The 25914-nt window shown below is 35.6% G+C and overlaps 1 long non-coding RNA gene across 4 annotated transcripts; it reads right to left on the bottom strand.

Annotated features, from left to right (window-relative positions):
* Positions 1 to 7861: 7861 nt before the first annotated feature.
* On the bottom strand, positions 7862 to 25443 carry LOC131506164 (uncharacterized). 4 transcript variants are annotated; one of them, XR_009258766.1, is made up of 6 exons: positions 25293 to 25414; positions 14162 to 14225; positions 12576 to 13543; positions 11472 to 11650; positions 10746 to 10845; positions 7862 to 8233 (listed from the first exon to the last, which is right to left on the bottom strand). It is a non-coding gene; the product is annotated as an uncharacterized LOC131506164 (long non-coding RNA). The 4 variants fall into 4 exon arrangements; XR_009258767.1 differs by having other exon boundaries at positions 12576 to 14225; positions 25371 to 25443; XR_009258764.1 differs by having other exon boundaries at positions 12576 to 14225.
* Between the last annotated feature and the right edge of the window lie 471 nt (positions 25444 to 25914).

Below are 25914 nucleotides of genomic sequence, written 5' to 3'. Positions count from 1 at the left end.
GCAAATCTCATCTGGAACATCATATATAGAGTGTATTTAGTGTTGATAACTATCTGGAAGGCTTTCATTCACAGCTGAAAAATAATTGTCTTTACAATGGTTTACTGCCTTTTAAGTTTAACCTCCATTTGTTGGGCTGGAATAAATAACCATTTACTTTTAAGAAATACTATTGCCCCAGAGTTTGGTAAAGTAAACACCATACTGCTATTGTGTGTATGTGTTACATAAAGTACCAGACTTCCTGTAGTATAATTGCCCATTCATGTGGCTACCAGTCAATCTCTTTCAAGTCTGATACTTTTCTGGATGAATTGAATGTTGAGCCAGGCATAGAGGGAATCTAGATGTTTAGAAAAATATTTTTGGCCATATTTCTAAAATTATTCAGAAACCGAAGCCATTCTTTTTTTATAGAATTGTGGGGGCTAGGGGAGAGGAAAGAAAAGAAAAAAAAAAGATGCCCCTTACTTAATGCAAATATCAACTTCAAACTGACAGAGAGCCATTTTTTTTAAGTAAAAAGTTTAGGAAGCTAGTAGTTGCCATACAGAACAGAGTCACCAATTAATCCCCCAAATCCATGGGGAGAAAGACTGTCACTCAATTTTTGAGGGGTCCCTTTTGACAATGCTAAAATTTTGGTAAAAGATAGCAGAACAGAATCTAATTGTAAGAAATATCTAGTCTATTTATAATAATTGCAAACCAATTAAAAATGTTAAAAGGCTATGAATGATACTGTGATATATTTATTGCTGCAATGGACATGTTTTCCCTGAACTAAGACCATCACACAATTTCAAATAGGCCACTAAGCACACATTACATGATCACAGTTTTCAGCTTCTTTTGATTTAGGCTGAATTGGAACCAGTGACCTAGAAGCAAAGAGTGTCGTATTCCATTACTAAATGTCTTCGTTAGTCTGTTACCCTCAGTTTTTTTTTCCTTAATCATTTTTATTAGCAGCATTCCCATTTTTATCATCAATTTGAAAGATCTCAAGAATGTGCCCTGACACAAATTATAGCTATTGTTTACACTACCTTCTTGTAAAGACAGACTATCCCCAAGTGTGCGATTCACCTTGAATTATGCCAGCCGCCGTCCTATTTCAGTATTTGTTCTTCTTTTATTCTCTGTTATAGTCTCTAAATGGCATTAGATGTGGTTGGAATGACAAGTGCCATTTCAGCTCCATAAGCGAAGGTGAATTCAAGAAGGAGCCACCAGACACCTGTCCATCATAACCTGGGCAAGCTAGCCCCAGGAGTAGAGCTATGTAAATTGTTCCAAAAATGTGCTCACTGCTTTTATTTGATATATATATTCTTTTCATTTTCACCTCACAGCCTCACAGAGCTTTGTAGCATGCAATGTAAAAAAAAAATCACCCTTGTTCCTTCATATTTTTTTCAACAGGTTAATGCAAAAATATAATAGAAATTGGAGTTCTTTTTTCTTTGGGTCGTATGTATTTTTCTGTAGACTCAATGGAATGCCTTTCTTGGAATGCCTGGCATGTCTACAGTGATCTGTGAAATAGAACGCCTAGATAGAAAGGGAAGTAGATCAATATCGCTTTAACAGAGAAAGTGCTTCATGAAGACACATTGGTACATAATTAAACATAACAAACATTTCCCAAGGACAGATTTCTCTAACTCAACAAAATCAAACCCCCATTCCCTTGTGCTTTACCCTGATGAGAACTTCATAACTTTGGAGTGCTGGAAAGGGATTTGGAGGACAAGTATGCTAGCTATTTATAGAAAATGATAGGCTCCCAGCTTAGACAGAAACCTTAAGCTAAAACAAATATGTTTAGAGGAAATGGTATGGACAGTATAAACGCTAAAGAATAGTATATGGAGGCACATGGCTTGCACTAAATCTTAGTTTTTGAGCTTACTTGTTTTCACAGTTCCTATAGTTGCCATTATTTGCAATTTCCTTATGAAGTTTTATAAAAAAAAAATCTCATAAATCTATAAAGATGGAGATACAAAAACAGTGTTTTAGGGAAATTTTTATCAACACATATTTCTTTTTTTAATGTAATTTATTGCCAAATTGGCTCACATACAACCTCCAGTGCTCATCCTAACAAGTGCCCTCCTCAATGCCCATCACCCACTTTCCCCTCTCCCCCACCTCCATCATATTTCTTACAACTAAAATTATTTGGGAGTATCATTTATGGGTTTATCAACCCTTATTGTACATTTATTAGGTTGGGGCTTTCAAAAGGAGATGCCAAAGCAAATATTTGGAAACAAGTAGAGTATTTGGAAGGTGACCGTAGGGAACACAGTGAAGGAGTGAAAGAGTAAGAAATAAAAGGGGAACCAATAAAGTTTTATTAGTGAGTGGATTACTGCTGTGGGAAACTGGAGTTCAATCCTGCCGTGGACGCTCTAAGAGATTTTGTAGAATTATTTCACCTAGGGAGGAAAACAACAAGCTGTGTACCCACTACTATTCATTGATTGAGAAGTACTCCTGGTGGCATTAACTCCATGCCAAGCACAGTTCAGGTGCAAAGACTGGACCCAGGAAAAGGGGAGCAGAGAGCTATCAGTATGAATAGAATATGGCACAGTGGAATCTGACTTCAGAAGTGAGCTGAGGGATATAAGAGGAGTTCCCACAGGGTCAGTTATAATGCATATGAAAAACCTTAAAGCAAGGGAGAGCAGTACAAAGGAGACCACTATCTAGATAGATTGTATTTTACAAAATTGAGAGTACTCAGCAGTTGCTATAAAAGAGGGTTACAAGCTCTCATTTCCCCAATGTAATTATCTCTATCTATTTACAGTTTTTATGGGTAAGAACTCCTCCCTAAAGAGAAAATTCTCTTTAACACTTTCTTCTTTACTACATATATTAGAGGCACGATGTTTGTTGTTCACTAAATACCATTGCCAAGCTGTCAAGCTCTATTTTCAAAGTCAGTTCATTTTGTAAAGATATATGACTTGAGGCTCAGGGGAGGTTTGAAGTGATTTACAACAGCGTACACAAGTACAGATATCCAGGGCTTCCATTCCCTATCTTTGGAGTTTAAGAGGATCCTCGGACCATTGAATAGGTAGGGATGTTTGTTCTGGAAGTACAGTTCAGATATGGTCAAATAGAGTTTCAGGGCTCATGCTATGTCAGTGCTACTGTGTGAACAATTGGAGATATTCTGAATGCTGTGAAAGGGAAGTCTTTTTTTTAAATAATATTGAAAATAACTGCTAATGTGCTTCCTTAGCACTGGTGATGTGATTTAGATGCTCCCTGGAAGCCAGCGAATGGGTGGTTGTGTTGTGGGTGAAGTATGGATGCCCGCCACTGCAGACTTCAGTCATGTCCACATGACCATCCTCTTCTGTCTCCTGCAGAAGCCCACTTCTCTCTCCTGCAGAATAGCCCAAATCCCTTGCTATTATTCTCTTCGTTTTGGGCTTTTTATTTCTTGTGGGCCAGAGAAAGGAGGGAGTCTGGCACCAGTGCTCCTCTTTCCACTCTTTTCTTGTGGTTCAAATTTCGTCCCTAGAGATTTTAGGGGTCACACCTTTGGGCCTCACCCAGTACAAATCCAAGACTTGCAAATTCAAGACTTTAACTTCGTACCAGTATTTGGAAAATAAAAGCACCAAGAAACATTCTCCTGGGGCTCAGATTCTGCTGTGATCTCCATTATCTGAGACGGGCCATTGGAGTGGCCCAGCTAGCTGAGTGGCAGGTGGGCGCACTAGACACCAAAAGGGAAAATTCGAAATAATATTTCAGAGTTTTAACTTCCCATAAAAATCACCTAAAACCTGGAATTGTAAGCAGTCTCTATGTACCTTATAGACACTATATAATAATGATAACAGTGCCTAAATAGGCATACATTGAAATGGTTTGGTTGGAAGTTTTAATTACTCTGTGGTTTAGCTAATAATATGATTTAGATGCCAATTTTATTTTAATGAACCAATAATTTTTAAATGTACTTGAAGGTGTTGACAAAAGTCAACACCTGATAAAAAGTGGTGATCCATATTTCACAAGTATATTTTCATTCTTGTGAGTTGAAAATAATATACAGGTTTATAAATTTGTTTTCACTATACTAAGTTATGTACAAAATATATAACTTATTTTCTATTAAATTATCTGATCTTCTCAGAATCTCCTCTCCCCGATCCCACACACAGTATGGTAGTACACATGAGCAAAACAAAACTAAGCTTAGGATAATGTATGTTGCTTATCCAAAAATGTAAATGGTATCTTTAGTTGACTCATTCTCTTTTAGATGAACTGTAAAACTTTACAAATTCTCCACTCTCCCCCTACCTTCAAGTTCTTTTTGTTTCTTTCTAGGATGTAGTCTGGATGTCAAGGACATGTGGCACCATATGTGACAGGTAGGTCTCTGGAAGTCCTTCAACCAAGGCAGGTTCTCACTTTCCTCACTGGTGTCCACTTAAGTGTGATTGGTCGATACTGAAAACCAGACTAGTGACAAATGAAGGGCACTGCTGCCCTTCAGCATTCTGCAAGGGTTTGTTGGTATAACATCCAGGATGTATATCTCAGAGACTGATTGTAGTCTCTGTCAGTAGGATATGTCCAGACTGTGATCCCCCTGGGCTGTGGACCCCTGATATTGATCTATGATCTCCACATGTGTCTGACCCAGGCTGTCTGCTGTACAGCCCACAGCTTCAGTTCACATTGCGTCTTCTCTAGCAAACTCCTTAGTCAAGACTTCCACTCAGACTATTCACTAACTCTCTTAATGCACTATGAGGCATCTACTTAACTGTGTCTACTCCGAAGAGAACTTGATAACTGCAAGTCCTTTATCCACCCCAAAAGATGTACCACAGAATTTATTGCTTATATGATTTGTATGAGAAGTTTCTATGACATAGTTTATTTCCAGTGTTTGAAAAGGAAGGGAGAAAGTGCTTCTGCTACCAGGAACATCCAGATGTTGGATACAAACAGTTCTGTTCCAACAAAAGGAGTAATGAGCTACCAGAATTTGTTATTCTAGAATTTAAATGCAACAGATTCAAGGAATGGATCTGTCTGGTTTGTTGCTTTACATATCAAGAGCAACATATAAGTGCTTGATAAGTATTTGTTGAATGAATGAATGAATGAATGAATGGGTGAATGACAGTAACGTATGATTTGCTCAAATCACACCTGAATGATATAAGGCTTTTTTTAGAGGTGAAGGAGTTCCCTTGTGTCACAGTGTTCTTTGCTTGAGCCTGGGATGTGCTCCTCATGGGTCATTTCACTAAAACTTTCTTTAAGATGCTGAAGAAGAACCAGAAGTCTTGCTGTGATAGAGTCTTCAACAGAAACTAAAAATGGCACAGACAGTGGTGTTTGTATTGGTCACTGGCATTGGCATCTTCACAGCATTTTGACCTTGGCAGATGTTTACTTCTTGGGACTCTGGCATATTCAGCTACCATGAGATTATCTATAGAATGACTATGGACATTGGCATTTCCATAGGGCATCAGCAATGTGGGTGCAACTATATTGATATGGTTTCCATATCACAGCAGCACTCTCAGTAACCACTGCCAGTGAAGTTGCTGCTTTCATTAGCAGTGTCCCACAGTATGTGCCTGCAAGTCAAGTTAGAATAGGAAGAGAGAAAACTGAGAAGTAATGTAAAGACCAGAATAATGGTATGTGGATATTATCAGAGGTTTTAAGAGGAATCTGAGGGTTTTTTTTTGTTTTTTCAGAGAAGACGACAGAAGAGCTAGAAAGCAGTTTTATGTTTTATGCTTATAATTGTGATCAAATTTTGTATTTTAAAAATAAGGGATGAAATGACCTAGAAATCCTGGTGTGTGTGTGTGTGTGTGTGTGTGTGTGTGTGTGTGTGTGTGAAAGGGCACAAATGAAGGGCACTGCTGCCCTTCAGCATTCTGCAAGGGTTTGTTGGTATAACATCCAGGATGTATATCTCAGAGACTGATTGTAGTCTCTGTCAGTAGGGTATGTCCAGACTGTGATCCCCCTGGGCTGTGGACCCCTGATATTGATCTATGATCTCCACATGTGTCTGACCCAGACACATGGTCAGATATAATTCAGTGACAAAACTGACAGCAAATTCAAGGTTCCAGTCCTATTTTTACTCCTATAAGTTTTGGGAGTCTGTATAATTACAGCAGCTTTCAGAAATTCCATTTTCTCATTTTAATTGAAGATATCAATTCCTGTCCTGCTTACCTCACATGCTTACTATAAGGATAAAAAAAGATAATGCTTATGAAAATCTTGATGAATTAGAAAATGCTTTACAAGTGCAAGAATTATTGTTTTCCATATTAATTTGGTGAATAACGTATTGAGTAAATTGGTTAACAAGTAACAAAGATTCAATCAAACTAACTTCAGAAAAATGGAATGACATTTTCTGAATACAGCAAGTTCATGGATCTCAAGGGAAAGGCAATAATCAGAGCCAGGCCTCATGTGAATAGGAACTAGAAATGGAAACATGAAGGATTAAAGCTCTTCTCCCACTTCTCTGGGGTCACAGGATTTCTCTTAGTGCTCCACTTTCCATGAGTGTATCTCATTCATCTCTCTCTTAACTGTTTTCCTCTGAGGTTTTTCTCCCTCATAACCTCTCATGCACAATGACTCATATTTGCCACTGCAGTTCTTACTCTACCTTATCCCTCCCTTTTTTTTTTTTCTTTAACTCAACCATATACCTTTCACTGTAACTGTATTATTGCTTCAAATTTCTTAGATAGGGACCTGACTGAACCTGCTCTTTGTGATAAAGAAGGCTACATAAATCATGAGTTACCAGTAACTCTGTGTCCATTAGGTCTGATTAAATCAAAGTTCCTCAGTGGTCCCATTGTCTAAGGCTGGAGCAATGTGGTCAAGATGTTCCCTGCCTACTCGTGGTGGCTAAAGGAGAATCAAGTTATTTGAGAAGAGGTTGGGGTAGAGCAAGCTGTTTACAATGCTGTAAAAAATCCTGTGCTAGTTCAATTTGTGAAGGGTATCTTAGTCTGTCTGGGTGGCTATAATAAAAGTACCATGACCAGTTGGCTTAAACAATAAGTATTTCTCAAAGCTCAAGAGACTGGGAGGTACAAGGTGCAGGCAGATTTGGAGTTTGGTGAGGACCAGCTTCCTCATAAATGGTTGTGTGGGTTCTCTTTTATAAGGGTACTAATCCCATTCATGAGGGCTCCACCTTCATGACCTGATCACCTCCAAAGGCCCCACCCCCTAATATCATCACATTGGAGGTAAGGACTTCAGCAAGTGAATTTTGGGATGACACAAATAATCAGTCCATAACAAGAGGGCAACAATGGAATTACATGAGACCACTCATTAGCGGGCATAGTTGTTGGATCTGTGGAATAAAAACACAGACCTTGAAAGGTTAGAAAGAAGAAAGAATGGTTTCATCCACTCCAGAATTTTGCTTGGGTCTGCCTCTGAATATTATAAATTTCTACTCAGTATTTCATTATTTGTTTTTTGCTGACAGTAATGAATGGGTACACAGATATATGTAAGTGAAACAAGATTCTATTTATTCTATTTAAGTTTTTGTATATTAATAAAGTATTATAGGACTCTGATGTGGCAGCAAATTTCCTTCCTAATTATGTTCTGTTAAAGTGGATCCATATTCCTTGAATACACATATTAATAACCTTTGGAAATTATTAAGGAACCCACACCTTTTCTTAGTGGATAGAGCAAACATTGACACACAAATGACTAAGCATTTACAATGCCACTAAAGTGGCATTTGACAAAAGACGCCGTAAAACTTAAACATGATACTTTCTAACAAATATTTAACATTAGGATTTTTTTCTTATTTTTGTTTTTTTCTCTTCTGCAACATCCTTACCTTTCTTGTCCTTGAGGCACTTTGATTGAAGAGACTTTGCTCCTTGATGCTTTGCACTTCTAAGTAGAGACCAGGTGCCATTGATTACTTTGGGTTGACAGATGACACCAATGTTAGTTATCCTTTCTGTCTCTGTGCATGAAGCCCAGATGCATTATGTCATTGTAAAAAAAAACTGCATATGAAATCAATAAACTCAAGGAAAATGGCCATAAAGCAACAATTCTTTAAGTTGAAGGAGAGTAAATTCCTTGTGCTACCCAGATAGTTTGGAATTTGTTGCTGTTTCCATAAGAGAGGTTTTCTTTCCAATACCTTCAGGGTTAGAAATTATAGTTAGACACTCTAAGCCTAAAAATCTGGTGCATTAATCTTTATATATGTTATTTTCCATTGCATCTTGCTTTATTTATGGAAATCATTTTGCTAGAGTAATACCATAGGCTATACAATTTGTTTTCACGAGGAATTAGAGTTTTAAAAAAATAGATCAAAATAAAACTAGTGATGAAATACCATTTGAAAAGTACCCTGAAGAAATTACTATTTATTGGTTTTGATAAATGTTTCCCAGATTTTCTTAGAGGGTGGAAGTTTGGCTGCATTTATAAATCATCATTTAACACTCTAGTGACTTTTGAAGTTAACATTTTGGACCATCAGTTCTTTTGTTCTAGTACTTATCTAATGGCTTGTATCCTATATCATTTTTTCCTTATTAAATAACACCCATGAGAGCTTATCATAAAATGGAGCATGTGAAAGCGATAGGAAATATTTTCAAAACTGTATTTCATCCCAAAATCTTCAAAAGAGAAAAAAAAGAAAGCAATAGCCAATTGAAATTGTGATTATAGAAACACTGTCCATACTAATGTGAATTCATTTTATTAAAAATTCAAATGTAAAAATTTTCAGTACAATAAATGCTTTAGGTCAGTTTCTTGGTAGTGTTTCTAGTACATCTCCAGTTCCCATATATGTATTCTCTAATATGTGGATTGCTCCAATCAACTCAGCTTATGGACTCAGCAATAAGAGTTTTAATTAAACACACTGAGTAATTCTCATGAGTGGAAGAATCTCATCTATATTGACCTAGGACCCAAGTCATAAGCTTTTCTATAAACTGACAATCAATGTTCCTGATACTCTATCTTATTAGTCATAGATAATTATAATCGTAATCATAGCATTATTCAATTAATAATAGGTTAAAACTAATTTTGTCTTTAAATTGCTGTTAACTGTATTATCAATTATTTATTAATTTTTAAAAATGAAGTCAGCTTTTGAAAGAACATTATCAGTAGATGCAGGAGTCCAGAGACCCATACACTCAGGAAAAATCCTGGTCATTAAATGAGAAAAAAAAAGTAGTAATAATTAAGATTACCAACTCTAATAACTTTCACTGAAAAAAAAGCTCATAGATTTATAGTTTACTAAATTCTGAATATATTCTAAAGTTTTTACAGTTATCCTTTTGTTTAATCTTTATAATAATTCTATACAGTAGGTATAGATATCTCCATTTCAATTTCTCTTTTTTAACATTTATTTATTTTTGAGAGATAGTGAGAGACAGAGCATGAGTGGCAAAGGGGCAGAGAGAAAGGGAGACACAATCTGAAGCAGGCTCTAGGCTCTGAGCTGTCAGCACAGAGCCTGATCCTGGGCTGAAACCCACGAACCATGAGATAATGACCTGAGCCTAAGTTGGACCCTTAACTAACTGAGCCACCCAGGCACCCCTAGATATAGCCATTTATAGGTAAAGAAACAAAGAAACAGAAATTTAAGTTTTTTCTCCAGGTTATGTGTCTAAGAAGTGATGAATCCAAGATTTAAAGCAAATCCGACTGACATTCAGAGCCCGTGCTTTATCCCCACACTTTTCTCTGGTTAAGGAAAAGCAAGTCTAGCAAGGGTTTTATTTTGATGTATTTATTGTGTGTGTACAATAAAGTTAACTTCCCTGCTGACACTTCATATTTGGTACACAGAATGGACATCTTGTTCTTCAGTAGCACTTGAGTGCCCCTGTTCCCTGTTTCCCCATATCCATTCCATCCTTACCTGCTCTGCTTTATGTTCCAGTCCAAGGCTGCTTTTCCCTCTGTCTTCTAGTTGGATTTGGAAAACCGAAGGAATCAGTTGGAGGTGAGAATTCTGGAGGAAGGAGTATCTGGGATATTTATTAAAACATGTTCCTTCTTTGTGAAAGACTACTGTTTTGGCAGTAGCTCACTTTCTATGACTGGAGCTCTTGTCCAGTTATATAAGGCCACACCCTCCACCAGTCACTTCAGACCAGGCATAGCAATAGCTTTATATTATCCCCAGCTCTGAAAAGCATCTTTTATTAAATTCTTTTCAATTATTCCTTTGGGTGTCTATCTCCTTTTGGGATCCTAATTAATATATAATCCTTGAGAGTAAATCAGAGAGCTTCTTCCTAGGGAGTGGTTATTTGATTTAGCTGCTATTGTCATGCTGCAAAGAAAGAACAAATAGAAATTTTGTCTGTATATACAAAAGAGTTCTGGGAAAGATCTAGCAATATAAATCATCAATTTAAGAATATGATTGTAGTCATCATCCCTAGCTAAGATATGTGATTCATGGAGACTTAGATTTGGCTTAGTAGAGGGTTATCTGGGAGATAGAACTTTTATTAGAGTAAAAGGTACCCATGTTGTAGATCAAGAGGTCCATCCAAGATAATTTGAAGACCGCTAAAAAGGATTAGGTAAGGTGTTTGTATAAATATCCATATTGATGTGAGGCTGTGTTTACCCAAGGCACAATAGTTAAAGAACAATACCTTTATATCATATCTGAGCAGTGTGCCCCACAAGAACTATTCTGGATGGAGACAGAGCAGGGGTGGCCAAGAACTCTTGTCAGAAATGCAGCTGCATCTGCTGAAGAGAGAGGACCAAGGTGTATTCTTCTGTGTTTGATCCTGTACTCAATGAGATGTCACATTTTAAACAATAAAGTTGATGACAGAATGCCAATGACACTGAACTAAGAAGTGTAAGTAGCACATCCAAAGAAGACAAGACTGTCCCAAATGACCCTAAAACACATTCTGCAAAAATAACATGAAAACCATTAAGTAGAGCTCAGGACGATATATTTAGCCAGAAGAAAATCAAACTGCACAAGTTCAATATGAATAAAACTTTCTTGTAGAAAAAGAAACCAGAAAAAGAGTTAGTAATGAGAACCATCCAGAAAATGATTTTAGAATGATATCCAACACATGATATTAACTGATGCAATATTTTTAATGCATTGTAGAGTGTCATAAATATAGTTTATAAATTATGTAAAGAGTAGCAAGGATAATATCTTCCCTTCAAGCAATTATAAGCGATTCTATATATTAATTCCTTGGTAAAATGCTGTTGTCTCAGTAATCTATTGTTACAAAACAAACCATCCTAGAATGCAGTAGCTTAAAGTGACAACTCTTTATTTGTTCATGATTCTGTGAATTGGCAGTTGGGATGGGTTAAGTTGGTGGTACTTCTGTTAGTCTCACCTGAGTCATATACTTAGCTGCAGTTATCTGGTGCCTCTAGTAAGGCAGGCCAGATGGTCCATCCAAAACTCTACACACACACTGGGCATCTGGTGCCTTCTTGGTTGGGTGTCTCTTTCCAGTGGTCTCTTGCCCTCATGGAACCTATCTCAAGCTTCTTTACAGGGTTACAGGATGTTCTAAAAGGGATAGAGAAGGTTCTGAAAGTAATCTTGAGGCCTGGACCCAGTAGTTGCACAGTATCAATTCCACCACATTTTGTTGGCCAAAGAATATCTCAGGGTGAGCTCAGATTCAAAAGGAGTGGAAATAGACTCTACCATTTGATGGAAAAGTACTAGTCACATTGCAAGGAAACATGTACAGATATAGGAATGAGCTGTGGCCATCTTTTGCAATGGACCACAGATATATATAAATCAGATATTTTCCTTATTTTATGCATAATTAAATAGGATTTTTAAGTCAATAAAGTATGAATGATCCTGAATAATACCCAGTTATAGGACTGAATTTTTGGTCTTTTATGTATACAGGTGGACATATATTCAAGACTTTTCTGTTCTCACATATACAAAGTAAAACAAATCCAAGATTGGTGTTCATTATTTTACATTTATGACCCTACCTACCAGTCTTTCTGCTTTCCAGTTACATGGAAAAAATCCCAACCAAAGACTTTAAATAAAACTATAAATTCAGGTTAAATTATATCAGTTAAGATTATCACATTTTTGGGGCGCCTGGGTGGCTCAGTCGGTTAAGCATCCGACTTCGGCTCAGGTCATGGTCTCACGGTCCGTGAGTTTGAGCCCCACGTCGGACTCTGTGCTGACAGTGCAGAGCCTGGAGCCTGTTTCAGATTCTGTGTCTCCCTCCCTTTCTCTGACCCTCCCCCGCTCATGCTCTGTCTCTCTCTGTCTCAAAAATAAATAAACGTTAAAAAAAATTAAAAAAAAAAAGATTATCACATTTTGAAAAATGTGAAAAAAATTTTAAAAATTTCCTAAATATTTGAAGTAATTTCATGATGAGAAATGATGTTTATAAAAGGTAATCTGTAATTGAGACACCCTGAAAAGATAGATTATGTGTCACACTTACAGGCACTTATAATTTAATGACTTCCAACTGGCTGTCGTGTTCTGTGCCCCTAGCAAACGGCATCTCTTGCTCTCCAAATTGTTTCTTCCCCTGCATTCTTTGGATGGCAGTCACTGGAGCCAGAGGCTAACAATGGAAGATGTTCTTCTAACAACAACATCTGCTTGCATTGTAAAATTAGCCATGCATTAGTAGCTTTTGCTTTTAGTTAAACTTTAATTGTGAAGAAATAAGATGTATGCACAGTACTTGTTGATGGATACATTTTCTTCATAGAGGAAAATTGTCAAATGCTTATATGCATGAGGTTAAATAAAATCAGAGTCATTAAAATTTTCATTTCCATGAATAATATATATTGGAAAGAATTAAAATAGGAATTATAAAATGTTCTCCTTTTTTTCCACAAAGAGAATTTTTATGAAGAAAATGTGAAATATAAATATTATTGTTGCTACATGTATCACAGTGGCCCAACAACCAATATGTCTAGCAGGTTCTTGAAACCTAGCACCTTCCCAAGGGATTTCTGTTCTAGCTTCACCATAGAACAGGATACATCTGTGGCTACTCTTGGCATGAGAAAGACGGACTTGTCTGCAAACTTTGATGGTCAAGCTTATTTCTACTTCACCCAGAAAGAAAAAAGTTGAGGGTCTGTGGAGTAGGTTATAGTATCACTAAGACAAAGAAAAACATTGCTCTCAATAACTGATGTCAACCTTTGATACTGCAGAAAGGGATCTAAGAAGGAACAGAGACTAGGCTAGACCTGTGGGGTGACTCTTAACCTAGTGATTCTTTTCAGGATGTCTCTGGAGTTGATAGATGTTTTGAGCAGATTTAGTGCCCATTTTATACATAGTGTATAATTTAATTCACTTACCTGGATAGTCCATTTAAAATATTTTTCTTACCATAAAAGATCCAGATTATCCTCTTGTATATGTTTAGATTCAAATATATTTCTAAATATAATAATAATTTGTTATGGCAGTTGATCTAGAAAACACAAACTTGATTATTTTTCCTTGCTCTCCATATTTCAGAAGTTGGAAAGTGATTAGTTCAAGTATGTAAAGTTAGAAAATCATTACTAAATTTTTAAATCAAATTTCTCATATTAACTTTTTTATTTAATATATGAAATACAAAAGTTTTGTACAAATTTGTTTTTCTAGAAACTAATTGTATGGCTACTGTTCACTTTATTCTCTAAGAATAAAATATTCTTAGGAAAAATCCCCCAAACTTCCTCTACCCAAATTAGAAAACATGCCAGACTTGCATCTCTGTTTTATAACACTTGCAAAACTAAATCTTGGAGAGCTATGTGCTCAGATATGATTCCACCCCAAACTTCAGTACCTACAGTTTAAACCACTATTCAATACTAACTTGGTTTATATTTCTAATTTCAAAAGTAAGAATAATTTTTCTTGGTAAAAGTTGCTGTTTCATATTAATTGAGTTTTAGATAGAACTATATGTCAACTCATTTACACATTAGGTTTCTGAATTTATTTTTTCTTTCTGTTGGTATAAAATACTAAAAATAAGTTATGAGGAGTAATTAGGGAAAATACCTTATTCACTTGACTTCTGGAGAGAAACATCCACTTTATGGAATAGGAAGTAGATAAGAAAGGACTGAAAATAAAACATAAAATTATAAAGTAAGGCACCAGCATCAACCTTCTTACTTCTATTAGTTAGACCTTTAGTTTCTGAAGTTTCTTCTGAGAGAAAATTGTGTCTCATGGAAGCTTCAGAAACAACAAAGAAAGACCAAAAGAACATTAAAAAAATACTATGGTCGAATCAATTTTGGAAAACAGTGCACATTTTATTTCTCATTAGAGATTCAAGCACAAGCGACCACATTAGAGACTCTGAAAAGTTTCTCAGAAAAGAAACCTATCTTACTTTAACTCATCATTTTCTAAATATTTTATCATCACAGAACACCTTTTTCTCATAACGACTATTAATATCCTGAGGCCAAATGTTTCTGTGGACACTTGGGAAATGTTCAGAGACAATGAAAATGTCTTAGCCTTGATGCTTTAAACCTTCTCTTTTACAATAGTTTTGTAGATTCTGATTATTTAGAAGCAAATTTATTTTAAAGTTGTCAAAATTTCATCTCTGAAGTGTAAAAGTATTGACTGAACTTATTATTCATGCAGAATAACCCAAGAGAATAATTTTAACAAGTGCAATTAAGTCAGATGCATGAATTAATTTCAAATAACAAACTATTTTTGGAAAAGGAGCATTTTGAAAAAAAAAATGTCAAGGATATCATGATGGTTTAACTAATAATTATCCTGGCTTGATTCTGGAAAAATAATATATGTACAAGGAAATTTAGACTTATAATAATCAAAATATATGTGTGGTTTAGCTATCCTTAGAGTATCTGTGGCTTTTCCTTAGAAATTCTGAAGAAGCTATAGGTAGAATTAAGAATCATAGGTGAACTAACATAATATTGACCTTCATATCCATTTCAGTAGCCTGTTTAATTCAAATCAGTATTTACTGAGTGCCTATTATATGCAATTCCCTATGTAGGCTTTATGTCAGCTGTTTCCTATTCTTGACTCTACATCACCTTATTACATGTTGACATTAGCACTCAGAAGTTATTCTAAGTACAGATGAGAAAGCTAAAATCTACGGAAATTAACTGACTTGTCAAAAGCTTCATAGTTAGTAAGTGGCACAGTCACAATGTAGACCCAGATGTTCTGCCATCACCTCCAGGGATCTGTCCACATGATTGCATATTCCCTTCATAAGTTTTTTATCATGTGTGAGATCTTGGGGCATTGCTGCTAAAACGCATGCTCCAGAGGGGCACCTGGGTGGCTCCATCAGTTAGGCTCTGACTTCCACTCTCAGGTCAGGACATCGAGGTTCATGAGCTGGAGCCCTGCATAGGGCTCTGTGCTGACATCTCAGCCTGGAGCCTGCTTCAGATTCTGTGTCTCCCTCTCTCTCTGCTCCTTCCCCACTCGTGCTCTGTCTCTCAAAAAAAATAAATAAATAAACATTAAAACAAAACAAAACAAATAAAAACAATGCTCCAGAGACTGACTGGACTCAGACTCTGTCACTGCCATTTCATTACATATAATTTTGGGAACATAGCTTAATTTCTTTGAACATAGTGTCACATTCATTAAATGGGAATAATCTTTAAGAGGATTGAGTTAATAAATGTGAAACACTTAGAATAGCACCTAGCACATAATAAGTGCTCTCTTACTATTAACCAAAATAATTTTAGTAGCTTTGTAATTTTGGGGGGAGGGGAATCAGTTATTTCTTCTTTGTTTCTATTTTATATTTTTTAATATTTATGAATATTATTCATAAACATTGTTTAAAGATTCATGAAACTCTACAAATGTATTGTCTTATTATACCTTAGAGACTGCTCATTTTGACTTTTAGAATTTATTCTTTTGGTATTTTCTTTCATATTTTTATATAACTCACAATTTATTTTTATTTCTATATTTTAACGTTGTAGAAATTGTCATTGGACTGTCATAATGGAAAATTAGGATTTAGCTTTCTGTCATACAGCTATATCTACATCACATATTCATGCTTCTAATTTCCCAATATATACAGAGTAATTTTTGGTCTATTCGATATTCAACTTTATATAAACCACTGCTATTCATAGCTGAGTCAAATAGTAAGCTATGAAGAACTCTTCCTTTACTGCAAAACTTTTGTTTTCTTCAGAGTTAATGATTACCTCTATTTTTCTGCTTGATTTTCCATATACTTGTCACTAATTTATCCTCCTATTCTTTTCCAGTTGGACAATTCTTTTATTCATATACTAAAGGCATTCAGTATTCTATGAATTTTCATATTCCGAATACACTTTTTCATCCTCAGTTTTTCTTTGCTGCTGCTTTGTGCTTACACCCATGACTTCCACTTCCAGGTTTACTCCCTTGATTTGAAAATCTGTATCCTCTCATGGGTTTCTAAACAAGTGCATTGGAGGTACATATTTGAGACATTACCTATATAAAAATATCTGTACTTTGCCTTCACATTTGAATGATAGTTTAGCTTGTTTAGATTCTAATTTGAAACATACTTTATGCTAAAAAATATTATTATCTTTCAATGCTGCTAAAAAATAGTTCACTAAGAATAAAAAGTTCTTATGTCTTTGACTTTTATAATAAGATCCTTTTTTCTCTCTCTCTCTGAAAACCTTTTATTGTCTTTGTTCTGAAATTTCACACAAATGTATCCTTTTAAATCTATTTTCATCTAAACAGTAGCATTAGATAATTCAAAAAATAAAATAAATATCTATGAAACCATACTGATATAAACAAATAAAGGTGTTTATGGGTCTTTCAATTAGGAAGTGTACTCAAATTATTTTGTTAATAATTTCTTACTCTGTCTTCCCTCTTGTATGCCTGATATTTTGGAGTCCTCTTCCAATTTTCTTATCCTCTCTCTACTATTTTTTTTTTTTGATTAACTTTTTATCATATAGGAGAATACTTCAACTTAATCTATAAACACATTTACTGAGTCTTTCTATTCTCATCATTTTAATTTGCAACAGGTATTTTTTTTTTTTTGTTCCATAAGTGCTATTCTTATAGCATTATGCCCTTGTTTCATGGATCAATGTATTTTCTTATCTAAGAATATCATTAGCACTCCTTTTTTAAGTTTTTTTTTTCGTGTAAATTTACAAAAAGGTTACAATAATAGTCATGTTCTCATATACCCACACTTACTCACCTCAAATGCTAACATCTTGCATAACCATTGCACAATAATCAAAGCAAAAACAAAAAAATTAACCTTGATGAAATATTATAAACAAACTATAGACTTCACATTTTACCAGTTTTTTTTTTCTCTAATGCCTTTATCTCTTCCAGGATTTGCAATTGATCATCATGTCTGCTTAGTTTCTTTCAGTCTGTGACAACTACTTAGTCTTTCCTTGTCTTTCATGACCTTACTTTCTTTTTTTTTTTTTTAATTTTTTTTTTAACGTTTATTTATTTTTGAGACAGAGAGAGACAGAGCATGAACGGGTGAGGGGCAGAGAGAGAGGAAGACACAGAATCAGAAGCAGGCTCCAGGCTCTGAGCCATCAGCCCAGAGCCTGACGCGGGGCTCGAACCCACGGACCGCGAGATCGTGACCGGAGCTGAAATCGGACGCCCAACCGACTGAGCCACCCAGGCGCCCCTCATGACTTTACTTTCAAAAAGTATTTATTGACCAATGGGGCATCTGGGTAGCTCAGTTGGTTGAGCGGCTGACTTCGGCTCAGGTCATGATCTCATGGTTCATGAGTTTGAGCCCTGCATCAGGCTCTGTCCTGGCAGCTCAGAGCCTGGATTCTGCTTTAGATTCTGTGTCTCCCTCTCTCTCTGCTCCTCCCCTGCTTGTGCTCTATCTCTCTCTGTCTCTCAAAAATAAATCAATGTTAAAAAAATTTTTTTTAAATACTGATCAATTGTTTTGTAATATTTCGTTCAATATGGGTTTGTGTGGTGTTTTCCCATGATTGGATTGAGGTTGTGGATTTTGAAGAAAACTGTCAAGGTAATTTGTGCTTCTCAGTTTACTGTATCAGAGATACATGATGTGGGTATATGTCTTACTACTGATGATGTTTACCTTGATCACTTAGATAGTGTGATGTCTGTGTTTTATCCACTATAAAAGTACTGTTTTCCTTTTTAACCTTTGTAATTAATAATTATTTTAGAGGAGGTTCTTGAGACGGCAATATCCTGTTTCATCTCCTTTGCACCTTCATTTTAGCATCCATTGCCATTGGTTCATATTGCTCACAATAATTCTTATTGTTGTGTCTACTTCTGATTTCAATTTTTCACATGCCTTCTACATCTGTTAATTGAAGTTATTTTTAAGGAAGAGTTGTGTCTTCTACTTCTTATTTATTTAATTTTATTTATGTAAGCATAGACTCTAGGATATTTATTTTTTTTCTTTCAGTTTAATCCAGTACTATCATTATTTAACTAATAGTTAGAACTAATAGTTCTAGCTTTGGTCTTGGCCATTTTTTCATATTGGTTTTGGTGACCTTTCAATGCACATCTATTTTTGAATACTTTCTTAGTTCAGAAATTACATGAAACGCACAAAAAGTACAAGATGGTCTAGCCTCATCTTGTGGTTACCCTCTCTCAGACTTGGAATCTCCCACTTTTCTGAGGAGGCCTGGTTTTATTTATTGAATAATAGCATTTAGAAACTATATCTTGGCTCTAAGTTTACCATTTTTTCTAGGACCTCTCAGTGGGTAGACCTTGAATATATATGTATAAACAGTAAAGCATGCACATACATGCACACACAAACATACATTTATATTCTCATGTCCAATTGCATGTGAATATACACACATATACATATGTATTTTATATGTATATATATATATATATATATATATATATATGCATTAATGTATATTGATAGCTCCCGATTCTAATCTAACACCACCAAGTTCATCTAGCCATTCTTCTTTCTATATCTGTGACATCATTGTCCAAAACAGAAATCTCTGTACATTATTTACAATATATTCATTTATTTGTTCAGCCCTACTATACATGTAAAATAGTTCAAAAATTCAAACCCATACTCCTGTGATATTCAAATTTGTTAATTAGAATGCATTTGTGCACTCTTGTTTTGTTTTGTTTTGTTTTGTTTTGTTATTAGCCTTATAGAGTCCAGTCAAAATGCTATTTTGCAAAGTAATTTATGGTATTAGGTCTCTGGGGCTACCATAACAAAGTGCCAAAAACTGGATGGTTTAAAACAACAAAAATTCCCACAGAGAATTCCCACAGTTCTCGAGGTTAGAAGTCTGAAGTCAAGGTGGCTGAGGTGCCGTGCTCCCTGTGATGGTGCTAGGGGGGAATTCTTTCTGCCTCATCTAGTTTTTGGTATTTGCAAGCAATCTTTGGTGTTCCTTGACTGGTAGATGCATCATTCTGGTTATATGGCCACCTCACAGTGTATCTTCAAATTGTTTTCTCTGTGTGTGTGTGTCTGTGTGTACAAATTCTCCCCTTTAATGAGAACACTAGTTGCTGGATTAGGCCTTACCCTAATGAGCTCATTGTAACCTGATTATTTCTGTAAAGACCCCATTTTCAAATAAGGTCACATTCATAGGCTAGAGGCTACAACTTCAACATATCTTTTTTAGGAGACACAATCCAAGTCCTTTACTCTGGTGATATTATTCATATGTAATACATTTAGATTCATTTGTTACAGTTTATATTTTTTTATGGATTCTAATTACCTTCTGGTGTTTTTTTTAAGTATTTGTACAATAAACTTTATTGCTTGTGATGTACAGTTATGTGGGTTTTGCAAATGCATATACCACCATAGTTGTGGTACGGAACAATTCTACTGATGGCCAATTTGCCCCCTAGTACCCTTTTGTAGTTCCCCTCAACTCCTGCCACTAACAACTTTTTGAAGTTTTATTTCCCCTACATGTTCTCTTTCTTCCAAGTTTTTATTTTTAATTTTTTTTTGGTTTGGGTTTCTTTTTATTTGTTTTATCTGCTGTCTTTGATATTAAAGGATTTCCCAAAGTGCAGTGACCTTTGGCTATCTGTTCACATTTAAGAGTTGGGAAACCAAATGCTGATTAGAACCTCAGTCTTTGTAATATTGAGTGATGCCAGTAAACTGGGTGGCTTCAGAGTAGGGTGATTCTTTGGGCCATTTACTTAAGAGAACCCATGGTGTTAGTATATTTTCTCTCAAATTCATGATGAGAAGGCCTAATCCTATCTGTAACCATAAAATTTCTGGAATCTGATGAAGATGAATGTGTAAGGAGTCATGGACGTATAAGATAGCACTTAAATTATTCCAAAATTTCAGAATGAAAATCCCAGTCTCAACTGTACCTGTGATGCCCCCACACCAGAGACTTTCAGTGTAATCTTCTTCAGACAATGCACTTTGTTATGGGTTGAATTGTGTCACCTCAAAATTCATATGTTGAAGTCCTACAGTGTCAGTTCAGCTTATTATATTGGGGTCACCAATTGTGGTTTCAGCTTATCACATTGGGGTCACCAATTGTAAGTTTGGCTTTCAGTTTTGTCCAGCAAAGCCAAGAGTGGCATAAAGGATTACTCAGGACTCCAAAAGTCAACAGGTGTGAGAGGGAGGCTAAAAGAAGTCTCCCAAGCTGCTCTCAAGCTCCAGTATTTACTAGGCATACATTACAGGAGAAGCATTGCAGAATATGTCAGTGGTTATGGGCCAGTAAGAACTCACAGAAAAGGGCAAAAAAAAAAAAAAAAGAAAGAAAGAAAAAGATAACCAAAGCATTCCCAAAACTACAAAAGAGCAGATGCCTTAAGCAGGGTGGAGAACAAGATAAGATATTCCATAGATAATATGGTCTAAGACATTCCTGAGCACAAGCAGGACCCAACCCTATATACATATTAACTAGATACTGGTCCACTATTTTCAGCAGAGCCAGAAAGCAGTGTAATGTGTTCCTTATAATCTCCTTAACCAAGACATAGCTATTTTATTTCCTACACTATAGAATGTGATCTTATTTGGAGATATATGATCTTTACAGAGGTCATCAAGAAAACATGAGGTCATTAGGTTGGGCCCTAATCTTGGTGTAACTGATCTTATAAAAGGAAAATTGGGGGACGCCTGGGTGGCTCAGTTGGTTAAGCATCTGACTTCAGCTCAAATCATGATCTCATGGCTCCTGAGTTCAAGTCCCACCTCGAGCTCTATACTGACAGCTCAGAGCCTAGACCCTGCTTCAGATTCTGTGTCTCCCTCTCTCTCTGCCCCTCCCCCACTCTCACTCTGTTTCTTTCTCTCTCTCAAAAATAAATATAAAAACATTTTTTTAAAAAGGGAAATTTGGACACAGAGAAAAGCACAAAGACAGTGTGAAGGCACAGGGAGAATGTCATAAGAAAATGAAAACAGAGATTGGGGTAATACATCTATAAGCCAAGGAATACCAAAGATTGCTGGCAAACCATGACAAGCTAGGAGAGATCCTTCCCTCTTAGCTATCAGAAGGAACCAATCCTGCAACACCTTGATCTTAGACTTCTAGCCTCCAAAACCATGAGACAATATATTTCTGTTGTTTAATCCTCCTTCTTTGTAGTATTTTGTCACTGCAGACCTAGCAAACAAATACAGTTCCTAAGAGTGACTAGCACATGATGAGGATTCAACTAATGCCAGTGCCTCAATTACATCCTCATGTATACACAAGAAATAAATGGAAGGATGCAGTAGTATATTAAGTGTTGTTGTAAAAGTTTAATAGCAGTTTTGAAGGCTAAAATTCCAAATCTCTCTTCTAGTTTCCCAGAGAAGAAAGGAGAGCAGGACAAGTGTCTGAGACCCTGGGGACCTGGGATATTTAGAACAGGAACCCTAGCACAGCACTCCTCAATAAAGGCATTTAGCTGCTCATCTGATTGACAAGAAAGACTTCTGGTCACAAGGAAGAATGAAATAAAATTTGTATTGGAATTAGTGTCAAATTAGTCATTCACCATTTATAGAGTACCATATGTTTAATCATTTTGGTAGGTGCAGAGGGCACAAGAATAAATGATTCCTGGCTTTCCTGTTGAAGAGCTTACAGTCTATCTGGGAGGAAGTCATAAAAATGTCATTAAAAAGTCTTCCATAGTGACATAAAATAGAAATGATTAATAATAAGTAAACTAATTCCAGATACACTGAGGAATTAGATGTGGCAAGACATTGTATATGTGTATTGTTTCCAATTGTCAGCAATGAAGTTGTACTGAACCATTAGAACACTTTCTGGAACTCCTTACATCTTCTTTGGCTAGAACGACTTCATTGTTTGGGCTAAATTGTGATCATTGGAATTGAATGAAGTTAGTGAATGTCTGCATCAGAAAATCATTACAATATCCCTTCTCCAGAGTTTTCTATGTGCTTTATACCAAAGGCACAAGTGTTTTTGGTGGCTGATTTATTTGTTTCTGCTATCTACCAGCCAGGATCTTTATTATGGGTGCAAATATTATTTACAAAAGTCTAGTTAAAATTTAAATATTGGTTGCTTAGTGACATTTCATAAAAATTCTACAAAGAGAGATACCCTTTAAGACTGATCTCAAAAATCCTCTTCCTGTGGTCCCTAACATACAGATTGATTGCGTTTAATTACTAAGTATATAATAGAATTTGTCACGTTATATTATGGTTAGTTATTTCTATTGTTTTTGAATATTGTGCATGGTAAGGGGAAATAATTTATTTTTGCATTTCTAAATTCATTGTTTCTTTAAGAGTCAAATATATTGCTTTTCATTGAGGACCCACACCAAGAAATACATCCTTTGTTGTTGGGAAAACTAATACAAACATCTAGCATTTCCTGAGGGCAATTCCTGCATGGGCGGGGGGGGGGGGGGGGGGTGCGTACAGAACGAATGAAAAGATCATTTAACTCTTTCCCAAGTAGACTTTACCAAAATTCTCTAGATTATGGTTCCATCTTTACCCTTACTTCCAGAAGTACCTGGTGCTGATTATCCTAATCATTTGGGGGATTCTGTGTGTATTTTTGCTTCTCAAATTTTGCTGCCATGGGATTCTATATTCTCGGTTCTATTTAATCAGCTATTATTTTCCAACTTCCAGATATATATATATATATATATATATATATATATATATATATATTTGAATTTTTTTTGGACTTTTAAGTTTATGTCCAAAAGATAAATATCTATTATATTATTTTTGTGGGTTTTGGGGAAGGAATGAAAGCTAATGCCTGAATTCAACCCACCATCTTTAACAAGAAGATAGTGATTTTTATCTTTTTCTAAACAGAAGCTTAAAGCTTCCCCCAAATTCCTTATCATAGGGAACAAAAATTATAATGTAAAGATCTCAGGCTTTGGAATCAGAAATAAATATGGGCTTAAATATGACTGCATGTGACTCCAACTTTAATGTGGATGACAGATATGGAAATAGACCAAATGATGGGAGATGATTTCAGAGGTTATTGCATGACCTCATGTAGGATAGATTGAGAACCTTGATCAGTGTTGTAAGAGTGAGTTCAAAAGAAATAAAAAATACAAGAAATACATGGGAAGTAATATTTTTAGAATGAGTGATCCAGTAACATTTATGGAATGAGTCAAGCATGGCTTCAGTATTTCTGCTTTGGGAAATTGTAGGAGAGCAATGTCACTCTCTAAGGAAACAAAAAGAGAAGAGGATTCAGAGAAGCTTCTGAGTTTAGTTGAAATTGTTTTCATCTTGTATTGAGTCATAAGTATATCCATATATACAGATGTCTGTATACTAGAACAAGAAAAACTAGAGAGCTCTGTTCTAAAGATAGATATTTGAGAGTTTTTAGCATGTAAATTGGCATTTGAAAACATGAATATAGATTTGATCATCCAGTAAGAGTAAGAAGGTTGGGAAGAAAACTGGGGGAAGAATCCTGAGGTCCATCATCAATCAAGGTACATAGTTTCCTCTCTTATTAATGTCCAATTTCCTAACTGAGAAACATGGATCAGGCCATGAAAAGTAATTAATTTCATTATAAGAGTCACTAAGAAGAGCATAGCATTCTCTTTTGGCAAGGACCACACATAGAGTAATGCTCAAATTCTTTCTTCAGGGTGAAAAGAAAGCAAAATAGCAACACTATTTAACATGTTAATGTTGCCACTAACCTGTTTTCACATTTTCTTAACATTTAATAGTCTCAAGAAAATTCTTTATAAGGCATGTGCATTACAGTTAGGGAAAACAGAAAAAAATTAAAATAAAGCTATAACTTGTAATCCCATCACCGAGAGTAAAAGATTTGAATATTTTGCCATATTTCTTTAGGCTCGTATGTGTTACATATTTAATAAAAATGTGATTATATTCCACATTCAGCTTTATGTCTTTACTATCACTTAACATTACATATTGTGAAATGTCTCAGAATTACCTTTTTTTTTTTATAAAAATTTTTTTTTAACGTTTATTTTTGAGACAGAGAGAGACAGAGCATGAACAGGGGAGGGGCAGAGAGAGAGGGAGACACAGAATCGGAAGCAGGCTCCAGGCTCTGAGCCATCAGCCCAGAGCCCGATGCGGGGCTCGAACTCACGGACCGCGAGATCGTGACCTGAGCCGAAGTCGGACGTTTAACCGACTGAGCCACCCAGGCGCCCCTCAGAATTACCTTTAAGTAATACATTTTTTCCCCAGAAGAAAATTGGCAAAAGATTCAATACCATTCTGATTTTAATTTGAGAAAAAAAAATCACTTTTGAATGAAGGTCTAGTTTTCCATAATTTGTCTCACCTTTGAAATCCAAGCCATTTGGATAATATCTATATATTTACAATATTTTTTCTGGGCCAATGTTTATAGCACCTCATATTTTCAGTTTTAAAACTAAGAAGATTCCCATCTGCCTGTTGTTCCTAAGGTACTCACTGAATACCAACAAATATATTGACTAAAGGTTATAGTAATAAATAATAGAGTTATGGACTACCAGCTGCTTTTAACCAACATTCTCACAATTCTTTATAAGCTTGGTACTGATCCTTGCATACATTTGAGAGCACATTGCTCACCTTGTGAGAGGTACATTAACTCTTTCAAGTCCCAAGGGCACCATTTAGTAAATGACTTCTTTAGTGCTCTAAATGTACCTTAGTGCCCTGAAAGAGACACATTAATCTTCAGAACATCCCATGAGTCCATAGGTCAGGAAATGGAATTTTCTTGGTTTTCTCAGCTCAGAACATTATGAAGCTTATATTATTACACAGGCAATTCTCATTGGATTCTATTTTCCTAAGTTCCTAAGCATCACCCAGATGCAAGGCCTTTAAAAGAAAAAAGAATTATTCACACAGATGACTGTTTCAATTGAATTCCTAGAGTAACTAGAAAGAGAAATCCTGATTCTAATTGCATCATCAGAGTCTTTCTAACCGACTTACTACAGAAATAGCACACTTTAGTCATTCAAGGAAAGTGCAGATACAAAAATGATATGAAAATTTGGAGTCAGCCTTCAATTTTGTACTTAAAACAATTTGCTGATTACTGGACAAAAGAAGGATACTTTATGATTTACAACCGAAGAAGAAGAAAATTCTGATTAATTTTGTCAATTCAGTACAAGTCCCTAAGTTAAAATGGAAGATAATCAGTATGAAAAATGTATAGACTGCTATATTTAAAACTGTG

The sequence above is a fragment of the Neofelis nebulosa genome, chromosome 3 (assembly GCF_028018385.1).
Source record: "Neofelis nebulosa isolate mNeoNeb1 chromosome 3, mNeoNeb1.pri, whole genome shotgun sequence".
Lineage (NCBI taxonomy): Eukaryota > Metazoa > Chordata > Mammalia > Carnivora > Felidae > Neofelis > Neofelis nebulosa.
This window is presented reverse-complemented; position numbering and strand designations above follow the sequence as displayed.